The sequence below is a fragment of the Oncorhynchus mykiss genome, chromosome 4 (assembly GCF_057628025.1).
Source record: "Oncorhynchus mykiss isolate SJ-2025 chromosome 4, ASM5762802v1, whole genome shotgun sequence".
Lineage (NCBI taxonomy): Eukaryota > Metazoa > Chordata > Actinopteri > Salmoniformes > Salmonidae > Oncorhynchus > Oncorhynchus mykiss.
The window spans coordinates 56145322-56169280 of NC_143025.1; the positions used below are offsets into that span (position 1 = coordinate 56145322).

Consider the following 23959-nt stretch of genomic DNA (forward strand, 5'->3'; position numbering starts at 1 on the left):
TTCAAAGCACTTCATGATGACAAATGTGAGTGCTACGGGGCAACAGTCATTAAGTTCAATTATCTTTGCCTTCTGGGGAACAGGAACAATGGTGGCCATCTTGAAGCACGTGGGGACAGCAGACTGGGATAGGGAGAGATTGAATATGCCTGTAACACACCAGCCAGATGGTCTGCGCATGCTCTGAGGACACGGCTAGGGATGCCGTCTGGGCCGGCAGCCTTGCGAGGGTTAACACGTTTAAATGTTTTACGTCAGCCACGGAGAAGTAGAGCCCACAGTCCTTGGTAGCGGGCCGCGTCAGTGGCACTGTGTTATCCTCAAGTGAATAACTGTTAAATATATTCTGCCATATTACCAGTCACCTTGCCATGGTTAAATGTGGTGGTTCGCGCTTTCAGTCTTGCACGAATACTACCATCTATCCACGGTTTCTGGTTAGGGTAGGTTTTAATAGCCACAGTGGGTACTACATTTACTATACGTTCAGTCACCGTATCAGTGTATGTGTCCAGATTATTTTCGCAAGCTACCTGGAACATATCCCAGTCCATGTGATCAAAACAATCCTGAAGCGTGGATTCCGATTGGTCAGACTAGCGTTGAATAGTTTGAAGCATGGGTACTACATGTTTGAGTTTCTGCCTATAGGACAGGAGGAGCAAGATGGAGTCGTGGTCAGATTTGCCCAAAAGGAGGGTGAGGGAGGGCCTTGTAAGCATTCTGTAAGTTTGAATAGCAATGGTTGAGTCTTAACAGCGCGAGTAGTACAGTCGATATGTTGATAGAACTTTGGCAGCCTAGTCCTCAGATTTTGCTTTGTTAAAATCCCCATCTACAATAAATGCAGCGTCAGGATATGTGGTTTGCGTAAAGTCCAGTGAAGTTCTTTGAGGGCCGTCAAGGTTTCGGCTTGAGGTGGGATGTAAACGGCCGTGGCAATGATGGAGAATTATCTTCGAAGATAATATGGTAGGCATTTAATTCTAGGTCGGTTGAACAAAAGGACTTGAGTTCCTGTATGTTCCTAGAATTACACCATGAGTCGTTAATCATGAAACACACCCCTCTGCCCTTCTGCTTCCCGGAGAGATATTTATTCCTGTCTGTGAGATGTACTGAAAATGCTGCTGGCTTTACCGACTCCGACAGAGTATCCAGGGAGAGTCATGTTTCCGTCAAACAAAGTATGTTATAGACCCTGATGTCTCTCTGGAAAGAAATCCATGCTCTAAGCTCATCAACATCATTATCCAAAGACTGAACATTAGCGAGTTATATACTCAGAAGTGGTGGGTGGTGTGCGTGCCTCCTAAGTCAAACCAGCAGGTCGCCTCGAGTGCCTCTTCTCCGCCGGGGAGAGTGAACAAAGGATCTGCTACAGGGAAGTCATATTCCTACTCGTAATGCTGGTAGTTCTGGTGAGTTACCGCTGCTCTAATATCCAATAGTTATTCCCGTCTGTATGTAATGACTCAAAACATTTCCTGAGCTAATAATGTAAAAAACAATACATAAAAAAAACAAAATACTGCAAAGTTTCCTAACAGCTCGATACTGTCATCTCTGTTGGCGCCAACTTCCATCTAACGTTACGTGTATGGCGTTATTATTCGTATCCCAGAACAGTGTGCTTTGCTAGTTAGAGCCTAATGTTAGCTAGCTAACATTGAACCAGGTTGGTTAGCTCCCAGCAGATTCATGCAGGGTAGTAATGACATGATTTGGCACTATGTTCATTGTTGTTTAACTAGCTAACGTTAGCTGGCTGACTCGTTAGCTAACGTTACGTGACGTTTGTGAAGTTTACACGTTGTTTACCAAACTAGGTTCATTGTTTACCTAGCTAGCTAACTACGTGCCTTAACCTAAAGTGTACAACATCCATTGAATATGTCCGGTGTCAGTAAACGTTGTGGAAAAAAAGCGTAATGAAATGGTTGCCAGTTAGGCAGTTTTCATGTTATCCAGAGGTAAACAAATCATCGGCCAGAGCGTTAAGTGTGCCGCTCTGAAGGATTCGAGAGTGAAACGAGATGGCTGGGGCTAACGCTTAATGAATGAATGATGCTGAATGGTGTAGACAAAGAGGAGCTTTTCACTAGATACCAAAACATTCAAAGGCCAATTTCTCAAAAGTAAGTTTACAAGTTTAATAACTTTCAAAGTAGAATTAGTTTCCCATTGTTCCTCAAAAATGCAGTGCCTGAAATACAATTTTGTAGCTCTGAGTCTCTACTTTTATCCAATGTAAAAAACACAATTTAAAATTTGACTACATTAGACCAAATCCAGGTGGTGAGTCACATGAGATTGCTTGGATACTCGTGTGAAACAAGAAGCCCTTCACATACGCAGAGATTGCCAAATAATGTATTTTGGCCTAAAGAGCATGTGGGAGCTTTGTGATGGCCACTCCAATACCTTGACGTTGTTGTCCTTAAGCCATTTTGCCACTACTTTGGAAGTGTGCTTGGGGTCATTGTCCATTTGGAAGACCCATTTGCGACCAAGCTTTAACTGATGTCTTGAGATGTTGCTTCAATAAATCCACATAATTCTCATGCCTCATCATGCCATCTATTTTGTGAAGTGCACCAGTCCCTCCTGCAGCAAAGCACCCCCACAACATGATGCCGCCACCCCTGTGCTTCACGGTTGGGATGGTGTTCTTCGGCTGGCGAGCATGCCCCTTTTCCCTCCAAACATAACGATGGTCATTATGGCCAATCAGTTCTATTTTTGTTTCATCAGACTAGAGGACATTTCTCCAAAAAGTACAATCTTTGTCCCCAAGTGCAGTTGCAAACCGTAGTCTGGCTTTTTTTATGGCGGTTTTGGAGCAGTGTTTTCTTCCTTGCTGAGTGGCCTTTCAGGTTATGTCGATATAGGACTTGTTTACTGTGGATATAGATACTTTTGTATCTTTTTCCTCCAGCATCTTCACAAGGTCCTTTGCTGTTGTTCTGGAATTGATTTGCACTTTTCGCACCAAAGTACGTTCATCTCCTTCCTGTGCGGTATGACGGCTGCATGGTCCCATTGTGTTTATACTTGCATACTATTGTTTGTACAGATGAACGTGGTACCTTCAGGCGTTTGGAAATTGGATGAACCAGACTTGTGGTCTACAATTTTTTTTCTGAGGTCTTGGCTGATTTCTTTTGAATTTCCCATGATGTCAAGCGAAGAGGCACTGAGTTTGAAGGTAGGCCTTGAAATACATCCACAGGTACACCTCCAATTGACTCAAATGATGTCAATTAGCTTATCAGAAGCTTCTAAAGCCATGACCAAATGTTCTGGAATATTCCAATTTGTAAAAAGCCACAGTAAACTTAGTGAATGTCAACTTCTGACCCACTGGAATTGCGATACAGTGAAATAATCTGTCTGTAAACATTTGTTGGAAAAATGACTTGTCATGCACGAAGCATATGTCCAAACCGACTTGCCAAAACTAGTTTGTTAACAAGTAATTTGTGGAGTTGTTGAAAAACGAGTTTTAATGACTCCAACCTAAGTGTATGTAATCTTCTGACTTCAACTGTATGTAATGTCCTGTAGTACCACAATACAGACAGCTCTTGGTGCTCAGTCTGTGCAAGTGTTCAACAGGAGAGAATCTAGCCCTGCCCAGTTGCATGGGCTCCGGAGGAGACGAGTCCACTGCCCTCAGTGATTCCCGTGGGAATTCGGGTGACATCAGATTCTCAGAGATTCCCCGGAGGCGAGGTGGACGAACGAGTGTGACTGGGAACAGACCTTTTCTCCCTCCTACGTTCCTGTAGCCACCCATCAATCCTTATGGTCAAGGCTATGAGAGAATTGAGGTCCATGTGCAGCTCCGGGCTGCGAGCTTGTACTTAACCACCTCCGATAATCCATGAAGGAACGTGTTGAACAGGGATTCCAGGTTCTAGGCACTCTCGGCAGCAACGGATGATCTTTGCATGTGTGGTTCCCACCGTGAAGCATCTAGGAGGAGGTGTGATGTTGTGGGGGTGCTTTGCTGGTGACACTGTCTGTGATTCTTTTTAGAATTCAAGGCACACTTAACCAGCATGGCTACCACAGCATTCTGCAGCGATACACCACCCCATCTGGTTTGAGCTTAGTGGGACTATGATTTGTTTTTCAACAGGACAATGACCCAAAACATACCTCCAGACTGTGTAAGGGCTATTTGACCAAGAAGGAGCGTGGTGGAGTGCTGCATCAGATGACCTGGCCTCCACAATCACCTGACCTCAACTCAATTCAGATGGTTTGGGATGAGTTGGACTGCAGAGTGAAGGAAAATCAGTCAACAAGTGCTCAGTATATGTGGGAACTGTTGGAAAAGCATTCCTCATGAAGATGGTTTGAGAGTGCCAAGAGTGTGCAAAGCTATCATCAAGGCAAAAGGTGGTTACTTTGAAGAATCTCAAATATATAATATATTTGGATTTGTATAACACTTTTTTTGGTTTCTACATGATTCCATATGTGTTTCATAGTTTTGATGTATTCACTTATTCTACAATGTAGAAAATATTAAAAATAAAGAAAATCCCATGAGTGTGTAGGTCTGTCCAATTTTTTGACAAGTACAGTGTATTTCCTGAGCTTTCATATCTCTGCTAGATATAGGACAGACACTTTAAATCCTTATGATTTATTTTGCTACTGTCTTGTCATTTCTAAATGTGTTATTCAATGCGTTTCTATGGGCTATAGTTGTAAACGGCAAATTCTATATTTTATCAAATAATTTACAAATATATTTAGGAGGTACCTAAATATATTTTGGAGGGTCCTAAAATTCAATATCAAATAGCTAAATCATCCATCTTAAAACATTTCCATATGTTAGCTTAGTAATGAAATATGTCTAATGAAATATGAAATTCAACATGATTTAAACCACCCAATATAAATTTAATATACTGTAGGATGAAAAGACAAACAGTGAAAATATGCAAAAATGTCAGCATGTAAAATATAATGGAAATGTGATGAGCGAGGGGTTGAGTGAAAAGGGGAAAGAACTAAATCCATACCCTGTAGCAATTTACTGGATTGTTGGAGGAAACTAACTGAATCATTTACCCATGTGTGATACTCTGTTTCAGTTTCCATACGGAGTGATATTGCATCATTCACACCTCTGGGGAGTCCGTAGATTGGTCTCATTGGTAGTGTGTGGGCGATAGAGTGTGTGGGTGTGAGCAATTTCCCGTATCAATGAGTTCAACTACTGCTGGCAACTGGAAATGATACACTTAAGAGAAAATATATACACGGTCACACACACACACTCTGCTTATCCCATTTCAAACACTGAATCCTGATCAACATCCGATCCTGAATTATTATATGAAAACCGGATTTTCCCAAAGTGCCAGTGGTGTCCTGAAGGGAGAGAGAGAGGGGGAGAGAGAGAGAGAGGGGGAGAGAGAGAGAGAGAGGGAGAGAGAGCGCTCATGAGCCTGTGCAAGAGAGAGGCCAGCGTGTGTGTGAAAGAGAGCGAGAGGGGAGACTGTCTTTGTGAGTGTGTGCCAGCGATGTCATTCCTTACCAGAGCTCTGAAATACAATGTGGGTTAAACTTCCCTAATGGGGCACACATGCACATACAAGGTTGGGGAGAACTGATTACATTTAAATGTAATCTGATGGAAATTTATGAATTTATCGAAAATATTGTAAATCAGTTTACAGATACTTTTGAAAAACAAGATGAATACTTCTTGGGTTACTTTTAAATTCAGAAAGGATGTTTGTGGTTAAGTGTGGTAGATGGAACCGAAAGGATGCTGGTTCAAATCCCCGAGTCGACTAGGTGAAAAACCTGTCAATGTACCCTTGAAAGGCACTCAACCCTAATTGATTGTGTAAGTATCTCTGGATAAGAGCATCTGCTAAATGACTACAATATAAATGTAAAATAACATCTTTATGTTTTCTCAATGACATTCAATTCATCATTGAAAAGGCACATGTTTAAGTTTGTTCCACCTGAGCGAGTCTGACCACAAGTCAGAGACCAGTATGACACACCAAATCTGTTTGATGGATCTTTTTTGTCTTCTTTTAATACTTCTTACGGGGAAAGCAATCTAAAATGAATGGAAAGTAATCAGATTACATTACTGAGTTTGGGGTAATCCAAAAGTTACGTTACTGATGACAATTTTGGACAACCTACTACTACTAGTAACTGTAACCGATGACATTAAGAAAGTAACCTAACCAAGCCTACACACACACACACACACACACACACACACACACACACACAAATGTGAATAAACACATTCAAATGTAAAGTAAGGCACATTATTTCTTTATGCATGAATTGTTTATTTTCAATTATTGCCCCACATCAAGAAATAAGAAATGACAAAAACAGATAGTAGGAAATAAAACTCTGTTATAAACATTTGATCACAAGTCTCTGTCTTTGTGGCTTCCTCAGGTTACAAAAAACTGCATAATAAATTAATAAGGCTGAGGATATCATAGGTACAATACAATGTTTTTATTCTCTGATAATAATGTTCTCCTAGTAAAATCCCACTTATTCACCACAGGAGGATGGTGTAAGCTTAATCGGGGAGGACAGTCTTGTGGTAATGGCTGAAGCGGAATTTGTGGAATGGTATCAAATACATTAAACACATGGTTTCCATGTGTTTGCTATTCCATTCGCTCTGTTGCAGTCATTTGTATGAGCAGTCCTCCCCTCAGCAGCCTCCACTGCTCTTCACATTGCCCTGAGAGTAAAAATCCCTATAATAGAGACAAAGCCTTGCTTCAAACAGTAAAGGTCACTATCAGGCCACTGTCACCCTGATGGATTATAAGTACGTTGTCTCTTGTACTCTTTCCACACTATCATTACCGAACCAAGCTGTACTGTGCTGGCTTGGATATTTCATTTTCACATGGTCCTTTCCAGTACATTGCAAACACTATACATTGTATGTGGATGCATAACCAGGCCAGTGCAGTACAACTCGTTTTGCCATGGCTTACCTCGGCTCAGTAGCTTGAAAAGGGTATTAGTGGACTGTCACATGACCTGACTCCTGTTTGACATAGCCAGGATGCAGAGGTAGAGGGTGGCTGTGATACTGCAACCTAAGGACAGAGGATTCCCTCGACTAGTGACATATTCCCATTGGCGCCGTTAAAATGGTCGGAGCTCTTCCGCCCCAACTCCATCTCCTGCAGCAGGACGCTAGTGCTGCTGTTCCCCTTCTCCGCCTCAGCTCCCGCTGTCATTGCCTCCAGGCGTTCCGCAGCCTTGCTCAGGTCGAACTGCTCAATCGCGGCATTGACACGGTGCAGCTCCTCAACAGAGGGAACAGGGCCTGAGGGTTCAGGTCCTGAGGGGCAGAAACCCTGGAGGTGCACCTGGAGGCTGCAGTAATTGAGGTAGGCGCATAGGCAGTGTGGGCATTGGTAGGGGCGCTCGCCAGTGTGCAGGCGCTTGTGGAGCTTGAGGTGGGCATACTGGGTGAAGCGGGCCAAGCACAGCTTACACTGATAGGGCTTCTCACCTGAGTGGAGACGCAGGTGGGTCTTGAGGTTGCTGGTGCTGCTAAAACGCTTGCGGCACACCTGAAGCGAAAGAGAGAGAGATGGGGGGGAGAAAGGATGAGAGTAATTACTTCATTAATGGTGTTTCTTTAGCAGTAGAGTAAGATTAGTATGAGATTTTACGCAGGCTTGCTTGGGAATATTATGTGTTATTTTGTGCTCCCATTGTCAACTTAGTGCATAGTGAAGAATGATGGTATCAGGGAAGCATGACATATCAGTGAAGGATCAGTATACCTGGCATTCGTGTGGCTTCTCCCCAGTGTGAACCAGGAAATGTTTCTGCAGGTGGGCCAGCTGGGTGAAGTCCTTACTGCAGGTCTGACACCTGAAGGGCCGCTCTCCACTGTGGACGCGCAGGTGGACCTGGAGACAGGAAACATAATAGCAGGAAGGAAGGAAACAGAAAGATAGACAGAGAGAGCCATAAAAAGGAAATGAAAAGTGGAAAGACAAAAAACAGAGGATGAGACAAATATATTTCATGAAAAGAACAGAAAGCCATACACCCAATTACCACCTTTGTTGCAGCCTGGTCTCATACACTAGCCGTAACATAGTAAAAAAAATCCAGGACACTCAAATTAGTATGATATGTTATGGTTCGTATGGTTACATAAGACAGAAGGCAAAGTTTGGCTTTTAACATGAACGTCTAGCAACCCAAAGGTTGTGTGTTCGAATCTCATCATGGTCAACTTTAGCTTATTAGTAACTTTGTAACTATTTACTACTTGTTGTGTTAGCTAACCCTTCCCCTAACCCTTTAACCAAACTCCTAAACTTAATTCCAACCTTAACCCCTAACCCCTAGCCTAGCTAACGTTAGCCCCCAACTAACGTTAGCCACAACAAATTATAATTCATAACAAATCATACTTACTGCAAATGTGTAACATACTGTACGAAAAGCCATTCATAACATATCATACAAACTGTAATTCATAACGTATATATGAATTGTAATTTGTAACATACTTTTGGTAATCTAGTGTATGTGAACACCTGCTCGTTGAACATCTCATTCCAAAATCATGGGCATTAATATGTAGTTGGTCCCCCTTTTGCTGCTATAACAGCCTCTACTCTTCTGGGAAGAAGAGTGGGGACTTGCTTCCATTAAGCCAGAACAGCATTAGTGATGTCGGGCACTGATGTTGGGTGATTAGACTTGGCTCGCAGTTGGCGTTCCAAATCATCCCAAAGGTGTTCAATGGGGTTGAGGTCAGGGCTCTATGCAGGCTAATCAAGTTCTTCCACACTGATCTCAACAAGCCATTTCTGTTTGGACCTCGCTTTGTGCACGGGGGCATTGTCATGCTGAAACAGGAAAGATTTTCCTTCACTGGAACTAAGGGGACTAGCCCCCAAAAAATGAAAAACAGCTCCAGATCATTATTCCTCATCCACCAAACTTTACAGTTGGCACTATGCATTCGAGCAGGTAGCACTCTCCTGGCATTCGCCAAACCCGGTTTCATCCGTCGACTGCCAGTTTTTGTCTATGGAGATTGCATGGCTGTGTGCTCAATTTTATACACCTGTCAGCAACGGGTGCGGCTGAAATAGTCAAATCCACTCAATTGAAGGGGTGTCCACATACTTTTGTATCATAGGAAATGGATGATGGACATCCACAAATTAATATATACCATTACAAACCTAGCATATCATACACGTTTCAGTGTCCCATATTTGTATTTATATGGTTACATTTATCCATGAGTCCAGGTTGTCTATCGATCCAATAAAGGTGGTAATTAGGAGCGTGCAGTGTAATTGGGAGTATATACTGTTCTTTTCATACTTTGTTAGCCCATCAGCAGTTTTTTCAGGTTCTTCGTATGACCACAAACTTTTCCATAAGCAAAACTATTTCAATAATGATATCATATTAGCATAAAGTACTTGTAATCTCAGACATGGGCCATATGATCAGGGACTGACTGACCTTGAGGTTGGACAGCTGACCGAAGAGCTTGCTGCAGATATTGCACTCATACCGGATCTTCCCATTCTTCCGTGTGAGCGGGTAGGACAGGGTCTTGTACCCGATGACCCGTCCACCATGCCTGGCCTTCCGCAGGTCCACTGCCCCTTCCTCGGCACTGTGACTGGAGCTCAGGAGGGTGGATGTGCACTTGGAGGGGAGGTAGTCAGAAGAGGCGGTCAGGCCCGCCAGCGGTGAGCCTCCCCTGGGTGCGAGGCAGGTTGTCATGGAAGAGGTGGCTGGTAGAGGCTGGTCATCGAAAGTGCTGCTGGCAGATGAATGATTGGGGTCACTGAAGTTGTCCGTTGGTGTCAAAGGTAGGTTTTTGAGGGAATTCTTTGGTGAAGGCACATGGTCCCCAAGGTGTTTGCACCCATTGGTCGGCATACAATTGAGGTCTTTTTTGCTTTTGGTCTGTGCGAGTGGCAGATCTCTGCTGCCATTGGGCAGTGAGAGGTTTTTTGGGGTAGTGGTTAGTGCAAGCAGGAGCTCTTTGTGTACATTGGCAGATGGGCGCAGAACGTGCGGGTACACCTCAAAAGGCAGCATGTGAGGTGGAAATGGCATATGAGGAGCTATTCTGTCACTGTACTGGGGGTATGTGTGAGGTAGTAGGCTGTTAATGCCAAGCGGGAAGTGAGGTATGAGGTAGGGACTGCACAGTGAACTGGGGTACATGCGACCTGGCAATGACGACACTGTGTAATGTTGGGCTGTGATGGGGATGCCCAGGCTGGGCTTGACAGGGAAGTGCATGTGGGGGCTGACACGGCTGCTGAGGGACCTTTTGGGGTTGGGGGGGCCACAGTACGGGATGGGTGGGTAGCTGGAGTAGACCACAGAGGGGCACAGGGGTAGCACTGGGCTGCAGGTTGAGGACAGTGCCGATTCGGAGAGTCGGGGGCAAGTGGGGTCGGGCTTGGTGTGCTCCATCCTCAGGATTTCAGACATGCTGTGCCCCGTCTTCCCTGAACTCTTTCCACAAACATTGTTTTGCTCTGTGGGACAAAAAAAAGACACAGACACACATACTTAGGGTAAAGTTTTGTCACACAAAATAATCAAATCAAATCAAATTTTATTTGTCACACTGCGCAGAATACAGCAGACCTTACTTACAAGCCCTTAACCTACAATGCAGTAAGAAAATATTTGGTAAATAAACGCAAGTAAAAAAAAGTAACACAATAAAATAACAATAACGAGGCTACATACAGGGGGTACCGGTACCGAGTCAATGTGTGGGGGTAGGGGTAAAGTGACTATGCATAGATAATAAACAGGGTAAGGGGGTAAAAGCTGTTAAGGTGCCGCTTGCCGTGCGGTGCAGAGAGAACAGTCTATGACTTGGGTGGCTGGAGTCTGACAATTTTTAGGACCTTGCTCTGACCGCTTGGTATAGAGGTCCTGGACGGCAGGAAGCTTGGCCCCGGTGATGTACTGGGCTGTACGCACAACCCTGTCACATCTGCTCTCCCTCTCCGGCGTTCGACGTCGCCAGTTTATTCACTATTACGCACACCTGTGCTTCATGAGACTCACCTGGACTCCATCACCTTCCTGATTCCCTCCCCTATATCTGTCACTCCCTTTGGTTCTTTCCCCAGGCGTTATTGATTATTTTTCTTGGTTTTTATGTCTGTACTCCATTTATTATTAAATGCACTCCCGGTACTTGCTTCCTGACTCCTAGTTTACACGTTACATACCCTCTGTAGTGCCTTGCAGTCTGATACCGACCAATTGGCATACCAGAAGGTGATGCAACCAGGTGATGCTCTTGATGGTGTAGCTGTAGAACTTTTTGAGGATCTAAGGACCAATGCCAAATATTTTCAGTCTCCTGAGGGGGAATAGGTGTTGTCGTGCCCTCTTTACGACTGCCTTTGTGCGTTTGGACCATGATAGTTTGTTTGTTTGTTGGTGAACTTGCAGCTCTCGACACACTCCACTACAGCCCCGTCGATGTGAATTGGGGTGTGCTTGGCTCCCCTTAACCTGTAATACACAATCAGCTCCATAGTCTTGCTCACATTGAGGGATAGGTTGTTGTCCTGGCACTACACTGCCTGGTCACTGACCTCCTCCCTATAGGCTGTCTCATCATTGTTGGTGATCAGGCCTACCATCGTTTTGTTTACGATGGTATTGGAGTCGTGCTTGGCCACACAGTCATGGGTGAACAGGGAGTAAAGTTTGGACTAAGCACGCACCCCTGAGGGGCCCACGTGTTGAGGATCAGCATGTGAGATGTGTTGTTGCCTAACCTTACCACCTGGGGGTGGTCCATCAGGAAGTCCAGGATCCAGGGAGGTGTTTAGTTCCAGGTTCTTTAGCTTAGTGTTGAGCTTTGAAGGCACTATGGTGTTGAACGCTGAGCTATAGTTAATGAACAGCATTCTCACGTAGGTGTTCCTTTTGTCCAGGTGGGAAAGGGCAGTATGGAGTGCTATAGATATTGCATCATCTGTGGATCTGTTGGGGCGGTATGCAAATTGGAGTAGGTCTAGGGTTTCTTGAATGATGGTGTTGATGTGAGCCATGACCAGCCTTTCAAAGCACTTCATGGCTACAGACGTTGAGTGCTACGAGTCGGTAGTAATTTAGGGAGGCTACCTTGGCGTTCTTGGGCACAGGAACTATGGTGGTCTGCTTGAAACATATAGGTATTACAGACTCGGTCAGGGAGAGGATGAAAATGTCAGTGAAGACAGCCCTGCGCCCTTGTGAATGTTTACCCGTTTAAAGGCCTTACTCACATCGGTTACAGAGAGTGTGATCACACAGTTGTCCGAAACAGCTGGTGCTCTCATCCATGGTTCAGTGTTGCTTGCCTCGAAGTGTGCATAGGAGTTATTTAGCTCGTCTGGTAGGCTCGCATCACTTGGCAGCTTGCGGCTTTGCTTCCCTTTGTAGTCCGTAATAGTTTGCAAGCCCTGCCACATCCGACGAGCATTAGAGCCGGTGTAGTAGGATTCAATCTTAGTCCTTCATTTACACTTTACCTGTTTGATGGTTTGTCGGAAGGATTTCCTTAAAAGTGTCTGGATTAGCACAGATCTGAGGAAAAAGTACCATAAAACTATCATTTGCAGCGTGATAAGTTTAGTCACCAGTGCGATGCATTGGATCCACAGGACACAAACGTGAGATGCAGTCTTTGGAATTCACATTGAATGATATTCCTTCTCAACCTTTTTGAAATGTTGTTGTTATCTTGCGTGCCGTCAATTGCTTGTGCCGAATGTCACCACTAATGATCACACTAACTGCACTGGGGTGAGAACTCACACAGTGACTTCACACAAAGCAACAAAGGGTTAAAGTTTACCGACAGCCTATCAGTGTATTAACTTACCATTATCTGTCTGACTAATTGCAGTTGGTGTCACAAAGCCAAAACTTTTATTTCCACCTAACGGCCTAACTTTTTGTTGAATTCAGAATAACTCTGAAAAAGGCTCTCAATAAAGAAGAAGAGATCCGTAGCTAGATCAAATACTGTACTGTCAGGGATTGGTGACACACACACACACACACACACACACACACACACACACACACACACACACACACACACACACACACAGAGACACAGACAGACTCCAATTTGTTCCACAGGACCACCCCTCCCTCTCTTCCTGAGAGGTGAGCACTCAGGCAAACTAACAACCAACACTCTTGGAGATAGCAATCTGTCAGCGGGAACGCCTTGCCAGGAAGTTCAAGTAGTCAATGGAGCACTTCCTCCCGCTCTTCCTCTTCAAGAGCAGCCAAATGAATAAGGGAAACCTTCCAGAGAACTGTCAGCACCTCAACACCCCCCCTCCTGGATTGTTTGTGTGTGTGCGTGTGCGTGAGTGCGTGTGCGTGTGCATGTGTGTGTGTGAAAAAAGGGACATTTAAACTTTGCCTTGAGACCTGAAATTGGTCTCTCCCTATTGAGACAAAACCACTCCTGGTGACACCTGGAGCTAGATCTTATCTCCTTTCTTTTCTCTCCTCACAAAGGCCTGTGGGTGTGACTTTTATTACCAGTTAAACACCCACACAAAGAGTTTGTAAGTCGACTGGATCATTGACTGAGCGATTTTGGCTTCGAATAACCACCTACATCCACCCATTGCTCTGGTAAACTCTAGGGATGGCTCTCTACTCCTTTCAATGCGTTGTGCCGAACACACATTGACCATATTGCTTTTCACATCCCCTCACCACAGTGAATACAAGTCCCACAGACCCCATATTGTCCCATTCTGTATTAGATTGGATCAAATGGGATTGGATCCGTTAGGCTGGTCTAGTATAACTTATTAAGTACATTAGTTCCAGGCTTGATTCCTATATGAATCTGATGTTAGTCGAGGAGGCCACAAAACAGCAACTTGCTGCCAGATGTAGCTCCTCTGCATTTCAGAATCCATCTCAGAAACGTACCAATTCTCTCCGTGAAGAGCTCTCCGGGGGGCGGGTAGTTGAGACGGTGGGCGAACTCCGGGCAGTACCACACCAGCAGCTCCTGGCCCGGTGGCACGGCTCTTACCGTGTAGAAGTAGATGGCCATGCCAGTCTGGCACGCCGCCAGGTTCTGGTCCTCTGGACGACGGGCCGGGTTGACGTAGCGCATCCAGTTACTCTTCTCCTCGTCCAAGCCATCCAGGATGTGATGTAACCGACCCTCTGAGAATACCTGGAGAGAGACAAGAGAGGGACAGAGAATTAGATGACTACATCAACACAACCTTCTCCCACGGCTCTGAAACCTAAGATATGGCATCAATCCAGTAATATGACGTGAGAAAGGAAGTCACTCAGGATGTTGTTCTATCTATCATATAAGGTGTGGAGGGATTTGGTTGGTGGTGGTAGTGGTGGGGTACCCGGTGTGGTCATAATGTGTTGTTGTTTCTACCGGAATGACAGTAGCACAACTCTACTCGAGTCAGTTCACAACTGACTGTGTTGTATCACTCTAATTTCAATGTCATACCTACAGTATGTACCAATGCAGCACACCTAAATGGTTAGACATTCCTGGAGAGCAACAAAAAAAGAGATCCTTCTCTCTGGATTTGTGCTCTACCACAGTTTTCCACTCAATCTGTTTTATCTCACTTTGTTTGTTGGTATTTGTCTGGAAGCAGTGTTGTTTGCAGATTGACTCATGACTTTACAGAGTCCAGGTTGTCTATGTGATGGCTGTGTTAATCTCATGTCTGTGGAGTGGCCCAGTTGTTTAGATATTGTGTCGGGACTGTGTATAGTCTGTTGGTCTGTGTCATGACTATGCTGTTTGCAGGCCTAAGCCGTTAGCTGTGTGTATGCAAGTGGAAGTCGTGGCTCGCAGGCCCTAGGCCACTTCCTTGCTTAGTCAGTGTGAGAGTCAGTGTGTGTGTGTGTGTGTGTGTGTGTGTGTGTGTGTGCGCGCGCGCGTGTGTTTCCCAGCAGTGAGACCATGGCACTGCCGAGAGGAGCAGTGAGTGGAAAAGCACTGCTTCACTGAAACCGAACAGCTGTGTGTGTGACCTCCTCCCCAACGAGAAGACACACGCACACACACCTTCACACACAACCTTTACAGTAAAGCAAAAAATAACACATTGACATAAAAACACAAGCGCACCCAAGCGCACACACACACACGCACACACACACATTACACAGGATGTGAGACCACAAGTGTCAATTTGTGCAATCCCTCTACCCCCTGTAGAAGTGAACAGAATTTGACCTCAATGAGATCTCACAATGCCCCTCACTTACTCTCCAGAAGTACTTCCTGTTGGCATCTTTGGGCACCATGTCATTGCTGTAGGTCTGGCCCACCAGAGGGCCGAACCGTGTCCCCTTCTGAATGAGCTCCCGACTGGTCACCCCAAGCACCTGTACAACACAGGAAGGAGGAAGGGGAGGACCATCCTCCTCAGTGAATTTCATAAAAATAACCATTCTAAGACATTTAAAAAGTTATATTTTCTCGATAAAACTATAGTAAATATAATCACGTCACCAATTAATTGATTGAAACACTATTTTGTAAAGAAGGTCTACAGTAGCCTCAGCAGCACCCTGTAGGGTAGCACCATGGTGTAGCCGGAGGACAGCTAGATTCCGTCTTCCTGCATTGACTTCAATACAAAACCTATAGGAGGCTCACCCCCCTCCATATACTTACTCAGTAATTATGACAACTTCCAGAGGATGTCCTCCAACCTATCAGAGCTCTTGCAGCATGAACTGACATGTCCACCCAATCAAATGATCAGAGAGTGAATCTCGTACTGAAAGCATGAGCTACAGCTAGCTAGCACTGCAGTGGTGAGTAGTTGACTCAAAGGGAGAGAGAGAGAGAGAGAGAGAGAAAGAGAGAGACAATAGTTGAACAGTTTTGAACAAATTTCTTTATTCCAAAATTAAGGAGAAGCAAGAGAGAGATAACGAGAGAGAGATTGTCTTTTTTTTCAGTTTCACTTACTTATCTATTAAATGCAGATAGCTAGTTTTGCCTACTCAAACACCCTGGTCAAACAGAGGGATGCTATGTTAGCTAGCTGGCTATGACTATCCAACACAACACTCTTCCAAGTCAAGGTAAGCTTTGGATTTACAAATGTATTGCCACCGCTGCCGGCATAAATGCTAAACTGCTTACTGACTGTACACTGTAACGTTACTGCATGATTGTAGCAGGTTTACGAACACATTAGTTCTATTATCAATGCTGACTATGACGTTACTTTAGCTAATATGGTGACACGGATTTTCGGCAGGATAGAACAGCCGACAAGGGGTGGTGGTCTATGTATATTTGTAAACAACAGCTGGTGCACAAAATCTAAGGAAGTCTCGAGGTTTTTCTCACCTGAGTATCTCATGATAAGCGGTAGACCACACTATTTACCAAGAGACTTGTCATCTATATTCTTCCTGGCTGTCTATTTAACACCACAAACCGATGCTGGCATTAAGACCAATGAGCTGTATACGGCCATAAGGAAACAGGAAGACACTCATCCAGAGGCAGCGCTCCTAGTGGCCGGGGACTTTAATGCAATCCGTTTTACCTAATTTCTACCAGCATATTAAATGTGCAACCAGAGGGAAAAATCTCTAGACCACCTTTTCTCCACACACAGAGACATGAGCAAAGCTCTCCCTCCATTTGGTAAATCTGACCATAATTCTATCCTCCTGAATCCTGCTTATAAGCAAAAACTAAAGCAGGAAGCACCAGTGACTCGGTCAATAAAAAAGGGGTCAGATGACGCAGATGCTAAGCTACAGGACTGTTTTGCTAGCACAGACTGGAATATGTTCGATGACGTCGTCCTCACAGTGACACAGTACATACCCCAACCAGAAGTTATGGATTACAGGCAACATCCACACTGAGCTAAAAGGTAGAGCTGCCGCTTTCAGGACTCTTAACCCGGAATCTTATAGAAATCCCGCTGTGCCCTCCGACGAACTATCAAATATGCAAAGCGTCAATACAGGACTAAGATCGAATCGTACTACACTTGTTTCAACGCTCATCGGACGTGGCAGGGCAAACTATTACAGACTACAAAGGTAAGCCCAGCCGCGAGCTGCCCAGTGACACAAGCCTACCAGACGAGCTAAATTACTTCTATGCTCGTGTCGAGGCAAGTAACACTGAAACATGCTTGAGAGCATCAGCTCTTCAGGATGACTGTGTGATCATGCTCTCCGTAGCCGATGTGAGAAAGACCTTTAAACAGATCAACATTCACAAGGCTGCAGGGCCAGCAGGATTACTAGGACTTGTACAGCATGCACTGACCAACTGGCAAGTGTCTTCACTGACATTTTCAACCTCTCCCTGTCTGAGTCTGTAATACCAACATGTTTCAAGCAGAACACCATAGTCCCTGCGCCCAAGAACACTAAGGTAACCTGCCTAAATGACTACCAACCCGTAGCAACTCAGGTCTGTAGCCATGAAGTGCTTTGGAAGGCTGGTCATGGCTCACATCAACACCATTATCCCAGAAACCCTAAACCCACTCCAATTTGCATACCGCCCCAACAGATCCATAGATGATGCAATATCTATAGCACTCCACACTGCCCTTTCACACCTGGACAAAAGTAAAACTTACGTGAGAATGCTTTTCATTTACTACAGCTCAACGTTCAACACCATAGTGCCCTCTAAGCTCATCACTAAGCTAACGACCCTGGGACTAAACACCTCCCTCTGCAAAAGGATTCCTGATGGGCCGCCCCCAATTGGTAAGGTAGGTAACAACATATCCGCCACACTGATCCTCAACACTGAGGCCCCTCAGGGGTGCATGCTCAGTCCCCTCCTGTACTCCCTGTTCACTCATGACTGCATGGCCAGGCATGACTCCAACACCATCATTATGTTTGCCGATGACAACAGTGGTAGGCCTGATCACCGACAGCGATAAGACAGCCTATAGGGAGGAGGTCAGAGACCTGGCCGTGTGGTGCCAGGACAACAACCTCTCCCTCAACGTGACCAAGACAAAGGAGATTGTGGACTCCAGGAAAAGGAACTGTGAAGCCAGCTGTATAGCCTATTGCCTGCTTCTGTTTTTAAGTATTTTATTAAATGTGAACAATGTTGTTTCTGTTTGCCGCTGTTTGGTGCTTTTCATTAAATCATGCATAGCTGTTCTTTATATGGCCTAAAATAAATGTGTTCATCTGGGCACAATACAACATGTATTGGATAACGGCACAATTATGGGGCTTGGGCTGATTAAATGTTGTAAATGTATTTAATGTATTTAATATAGGTCTTATCAGGCTCAGGTAGCATATTCATGCTGATCAAGCTCTAATCAAATTCAGACATATTTATATGCTTTATACTGCTTTTGAATGACGCCTTTTGTTTTGACAGGAAATACAGGGTTACAGGAGAAAAGTTATTTATTCTCGGGGTGGAACATTTGTAAAATACCGGGAAAATATTAAACTCTGATACTGACTGTGTAATGGGTGTTGGTGGCAGGGGAGTCAGGCCCAGGAGAACGAACTTGGTATAAACAGAGTTGTTTAATAAGTTCTGACCAAACCCCAAAAACCAAAATATATAAAAATAACAAAGTGGGTACAAAACCCGTCGCACACCAACACATACTAGCACAATCACATACAATAAAACAATCTCCGACAAGGACATGAGGGGAAACAGAGGGTTAAATACACAACATGTAATTGATGGGATTGGAACCAGGTGTGAAGGAAGTCAAGACAAAACCAATGGAAAATGAAAAATGGATCAGTATGGCTAGAAGGTCGGTGACGTCGATCGCCAAACACCGCCCGAACAGGGAGAAGGACCGAGTTCGGCGGAAGTCGCGACAGACTGACTGAACAAGTTCCTCAAAGACAAAGAGGGAATAGGAAGGGAGCCTGAATTTGAACAAGTTCATATTGACAAGCGCTGCCCATGCCCTTAGATCAGACACACTTTGATTCTAGTCATGTCTGAATACTCTGAACAATCCAGTGGAACCATTACGTTCACCTATCCAGTCATCTCAGATCTGTGAACATGTCAAGGAACGGTGGTAGGAAGGATCCATTTTGAAAGAATTTAAACATGGCCTCAGTCTCATTCCTGTCTCCTGTTCAGTAAAGGCTCCGGATTTCACTTAGTGGAAATCTACTTCGCACTCATCAATTCATGACTAAGTTCAAATTTGATGTAAGTGGAATTTAGGATTCGACTCTGAACATCAGCCCGCCCGCCCAACCACTTTCCTTCTTTCATCTTGATCAAACTAGCTGATATACATCTTGGACCGGAGATTATTTACGATCAGTAGCAAAGGTCTCAGTGTCTCTGCTTTACAGTTTAATGGCAAGGGACATTGGGAACGGGGAATGTAAAGTATAGTATCCACCTGATCACAGGCTGTGGCTGTGAAGACAGATGTTGCGCCCCAAACGGCACAATATTCCCTATTTGGTGCACTACTTTTGACCAGGGCCCATAGGGAAACCTTATGGTCAAAAGCAGTGCACTAAATAGGGAATATTGTGCCGTTTGGGACGCGCCCAGTGGCTATTATCTTGCCATCTGTCTTAAGATGTACACAGCGTAAAAGACACAGAGAGGAAAAGCTGGAAAGACAACAGTGTGTCAAGCATTTCTTCCTCCCGAGGAAGGACGGAAGGATGGAAGGATGTGGGAGTGATGTAAGGGGAGTTTTCCAAAATGCACACACAGAACAAATATAGTACAGCTGTATGCACATGCATAAACACACACACACACACACACATTACACAGACCCATTATGAACAGATAGGCATACATTCTCATGCATGTGCGCATACATACTTGTGTGCACGCAAACACACCGAGAAGCACACACCCAAACACACACAAGCACACACAAACACACTGGATCCCCACAAAGAAACACCATGCCCACTCACTCTCCTACACACACACACGAAAACACACTTTCACTTTTTAAGCACATCCCCCATTTCCAGGAAAGTTTGGTCTTCACGCTTTCAGTATAACCTACCTCTGCAGAGTCAGGGCAGCGTTTCAGGACCAAGTTTCGGGGTAGAGACCTCTCAGCCTTGGTCTGGTTCTCTGGGTGGTTACCCGGGTGCAACGGGTGGTCCTTCAAGATGTAGGTGCACCTCTCCTGGAACTCGGCCTCACTCCAGAGGGTCATGTCTATGCCCTGGAGGTTTGAGTCGGTGAGGGTCAGGGTGGGGGTGGAGACCGAAGTGGTGTGGGGAAAGGGGGAGCCATCTGAGGTTAACATGGCTGTGCTGTTCTGGGAGGAAGAGGAGGCCTAAGGAATAAGACCACAGAAGAGTATGAGAACTATGATGTGCATTAGCCCAAATAATTGAGGAAGTCAATTTCCATTTTTTTCTTGTACCTGCTTATACCCTTTTCTCTCTGCCCTCCCTCCCTCCCTCCCTCCTATAGATTTGAAAGAGCATGAAGCATCACAAACAGCGGATGAAGTGTGCTGAAGGAGGAAGCTCTACTCTGTTTTGAATGGAGCTAAAATTAGAAGCAAGGAAGCTGAGGTGTGAGACAGTCAGAGACGGAAGGAAATGGCGGAGGGGTAAGAGGGTCGTCAATCAGTCGGAGAGGGGTGTCCTAACTAACTTTCCCAACGAACACTACCGGACAAACAAACTTCAAACGGTAGCGCCATCCCTGCACCATCGCCACCCACCGTTCCAAACATCCTCTGACTGTCCAAAACACGATGGCAGGCTATAAGAAGAGGTTCCTGTGCACGTCGGCCGAGGCTGGACGACCACCACTTTCACAAGTAGGAAACCAGTGTTCCCCGTGAATCAGTCCAGACTTCCTCTCTACACTGACTGGGACCTGGCTCTCGTCCCAGTTACCTGCCTCTCTGTTCGTCTGTTCCTCTGTCTTTCTGTCTGGTGTTCGACCCGGACATTCTCTTTTCACGTTGTCCTTTCCAGCACTGTTCCAGCAGCTATGATGGATGCGTGACCAAGCCAGTGTATTACAGCCCGGGATCCACTCAGTAGTGTGAAAAAGCTTTAATTAAGACTGGACATGAACAGGACTAGAGTTAGTATGAAAAAGGGCAATCCTAGAGCGCCTTTGCAGGTGTAAACCTGTGGTAAGTGCAGAGGTGTGGGTGGAGTAAATGTTGCGAAAGGTCAGAAGCTGGTGATTTGAAATGTCATTTAGCAGACGGTTTTATCCAAAGCGACTAGTCAAGCAGGCAATACATTTGACATATGAGTAGTCCTGGAAATCGAACCCCCTATCCGAGCATTACAATCACCGTGCTCTACCAACGGAGCTACAGGGGACCAGTTTTGCTCTTATTTTTCAAGTTATCCCAGTTGATGGTATACGGCTCAAGTTGAAGTGTCCTAACTTTTCTTATCTATTCTATTCTTATCTAGTCCTCCAAAAATGTATGTAGACTGGTTTGACATCTTCTCCTCAACACCCTTTGAAATGGTCACAACATAGCACATAAAATAATAATTATAATAATAATTATAAATGTTTTAATACCAGCGATATCTTATTAGAACGTGTATCATGCTCATCCATACGAGGAGAGGAAACTGATCTTCTCTTGTACTGTACACTCATCGACCAAGATTGATGGATGACATTTCACGTTTCTTTGGTACGCATCACCGCAGAGTGGAATGAGTCTCACAACAGTCGGGGAAAGCTCACTCTGAAACCATGAAGCTATGAAACTGCACTCTGAAATCAATGCATGATGAGCCAAAGGCACACAGCTGTGGCCTCATGAGAAGTTGTAAATGGTTGACTTTTAAAAAATATCACCATTACGCCCTTAACACCTTATGGCACAAAGGAAGACTTTTGTAAGAGGAGTGGTGTGAAATCTGTGAGTGACTGAAAACGAATAGTTTCACAAACTTCATGAAAGCCTACAACTCAAAGATCTAATAATGAAAGCCTACAACTCAAATCTATTTCATTGTATGACACTGTCACACCAATTGACACAAACATTTAAATTTAGGAAGTGGAGTGATGTGAAATCTGTGCAGTGTATGACTGAAAACATACAGAACTTTCACAAACTTCATGAAAACTCATATCACTATCGCTGTCTCACCGTCACACGTCACATTATGACACAAAAAAATGACTTTAGGTGTAATCTGGGCTGTCCTAATTTCTACATACACACAGCGCACACTATAGTAGAATGAGAATAATAGTGGGATGGTAAAGGAGAGGTGGAGTACTTACTGTGAAGCCTTGAGAGGAGCCACACATAGAGCAGGTTATCTGTATCCTCGAGTGCCTGTGTAATTGATGGTCCCTCTCCTTCCTTCTCTTTCCCCTTCTCCCTCGCGTTCTCTCTGATGAGATTCTTATACTGCGTGTACCTGTTGCAACTGAGGGACAGTGGTGTGTGTGGGTTTCTCTCTCTCTCTCTCTCGGGTGTGTGGGTCTGCCCGCTCTCTTCCTCCCGTATCTCCCTCCTCTGTGTGTGAGACTCCTCCTTGGGGGAAGTGATCTGTTCATCTATACATCGCTTATTCACTCACCCTCTGCCCCGGGGACTCGTGCTGAGATAAGAAGAACAACAAGAGCTTTCTCTCCGGGAGGTGCGTCGCCAGTCACACAGATATGTCCGCTTCAGACACACATCTCTCTCCTTTTTCTTTTTTTCCTGAGATTCTAACACAACCCCCCTTTTCCGTCTTCCTTGGGTGTGAATGCATATCTGTCAAGCGATGTTGTTCTACGTTGTGTTTGTGGGCCTAATTTAAGATTTTAGGAAAAGAGAGGGGCTATGAGACCGTGTTTGTTTGAAAAGATTACAATAAGTTGACTTTTTCTTGGCAGTTCTTTGAAACTGAGAGTTGAATTCAAATTGAAACCAAGACTTTGGTTAGTTTCCAAAACACGACCACAACCATAATTTCAAGAGCTTAAATGTAAATGTTTCCTACAGGTTCTGCCTTGACAAAATGACATAGACTAGGTCTATAACTCTCACATCATTGAAGTGTCGCGGCTGTCACTTGAAGAATCTGCGAACATTCTGTATTTAGCTGAAGTGTTCTGAAGTTGAGGACAAAATGTAAGGCTTTGTGAATGTCTAGAAATCGGATCTACCCCCTTGCTTGACAGCTGCGGTCTGAAATAATGTTAATGAAGACATCAGTATTTGGCATAAATGTACACATACAATGCAGGGTCAAGAGAGCTTGTTCAGCCCTAGCACGTGATAACCAGGTTATAACCATGTCATAATAGCTGACATAACTTGTAATAAAATGGTCATAACACTGTCATGGCCAATATATTTACACCTGTTGTGACATATATTGCGTTATTTTATGGCTGGTTATGACACCTACATAAGAGTGTCAAATCCATTTATTCTAATAATTTATTCCCTGACAATAACTTTCCTTTCGTTTGAAAGTTTGTTTCTTGTTGTTGTAATGAATTCTTTACAGTAGTTTTTTTTTCATAATGTTCATAATCTCACTATGACCATCCAGTGTCACTTTACTTGAACTAAGAAAATACACTTTATGACACTGTCATGAAGCATTATGACCTCCCTATGTCGCTTTACTTGGACTAAGACAATACACTTTATGACACTGTCAAGAAGCATTATGACCATCATAATCATATAAGCCAGATAGACCTATCATGTACAAGCCCTTATATCAGTCATCAGTCACATAGAGGGTGTCTTGTCCTTCTCCTGAAATCTGCTCCTGCATTCATCCCAGTCATCAGCAACAGAGCATTGGAGTAAATTCATGTCTGACATCAATGTGTGAACGATTACAATAATCATTTAACAAGGTCAGTAAAAAAACATACTGTTGACACGTAGGCTAT

General features: G+C 44.5%; 1 long non-coding RNA gene and 1 pseudogene across 2 annotated transcripts in view; one reads left to right on the plus strand and one right to left on the minus strand.

Annotated features, from left to right (window-relative positions):
* The window catches only part of LOC149984078 (uncharacterized), a 466287-nt gene that overhangs the window by 25438 nt on the left and 416890 nt on the right, over positions 1-23959 (plus strand). The window lies entirely within an intron of this gene.
* On the minus strand, positions 7136-22685 carry LOC110522002 (PR domain zinc finger protein 1-like; annotated as a pseudogene). The gene is made up of 7 exons (XR_016495608.1): positions 22340-22685; positions 20115-20393; positions 15340-15459; positions 14014-14266; positions 9538-10574; positions 7824-7952; positions 7136-7607 (listed from the first exon to the last, which is right to left on the minus strand). The product of XR_016495608.1 is annotated as a PR domain zinc finger protein 1-like (transcript).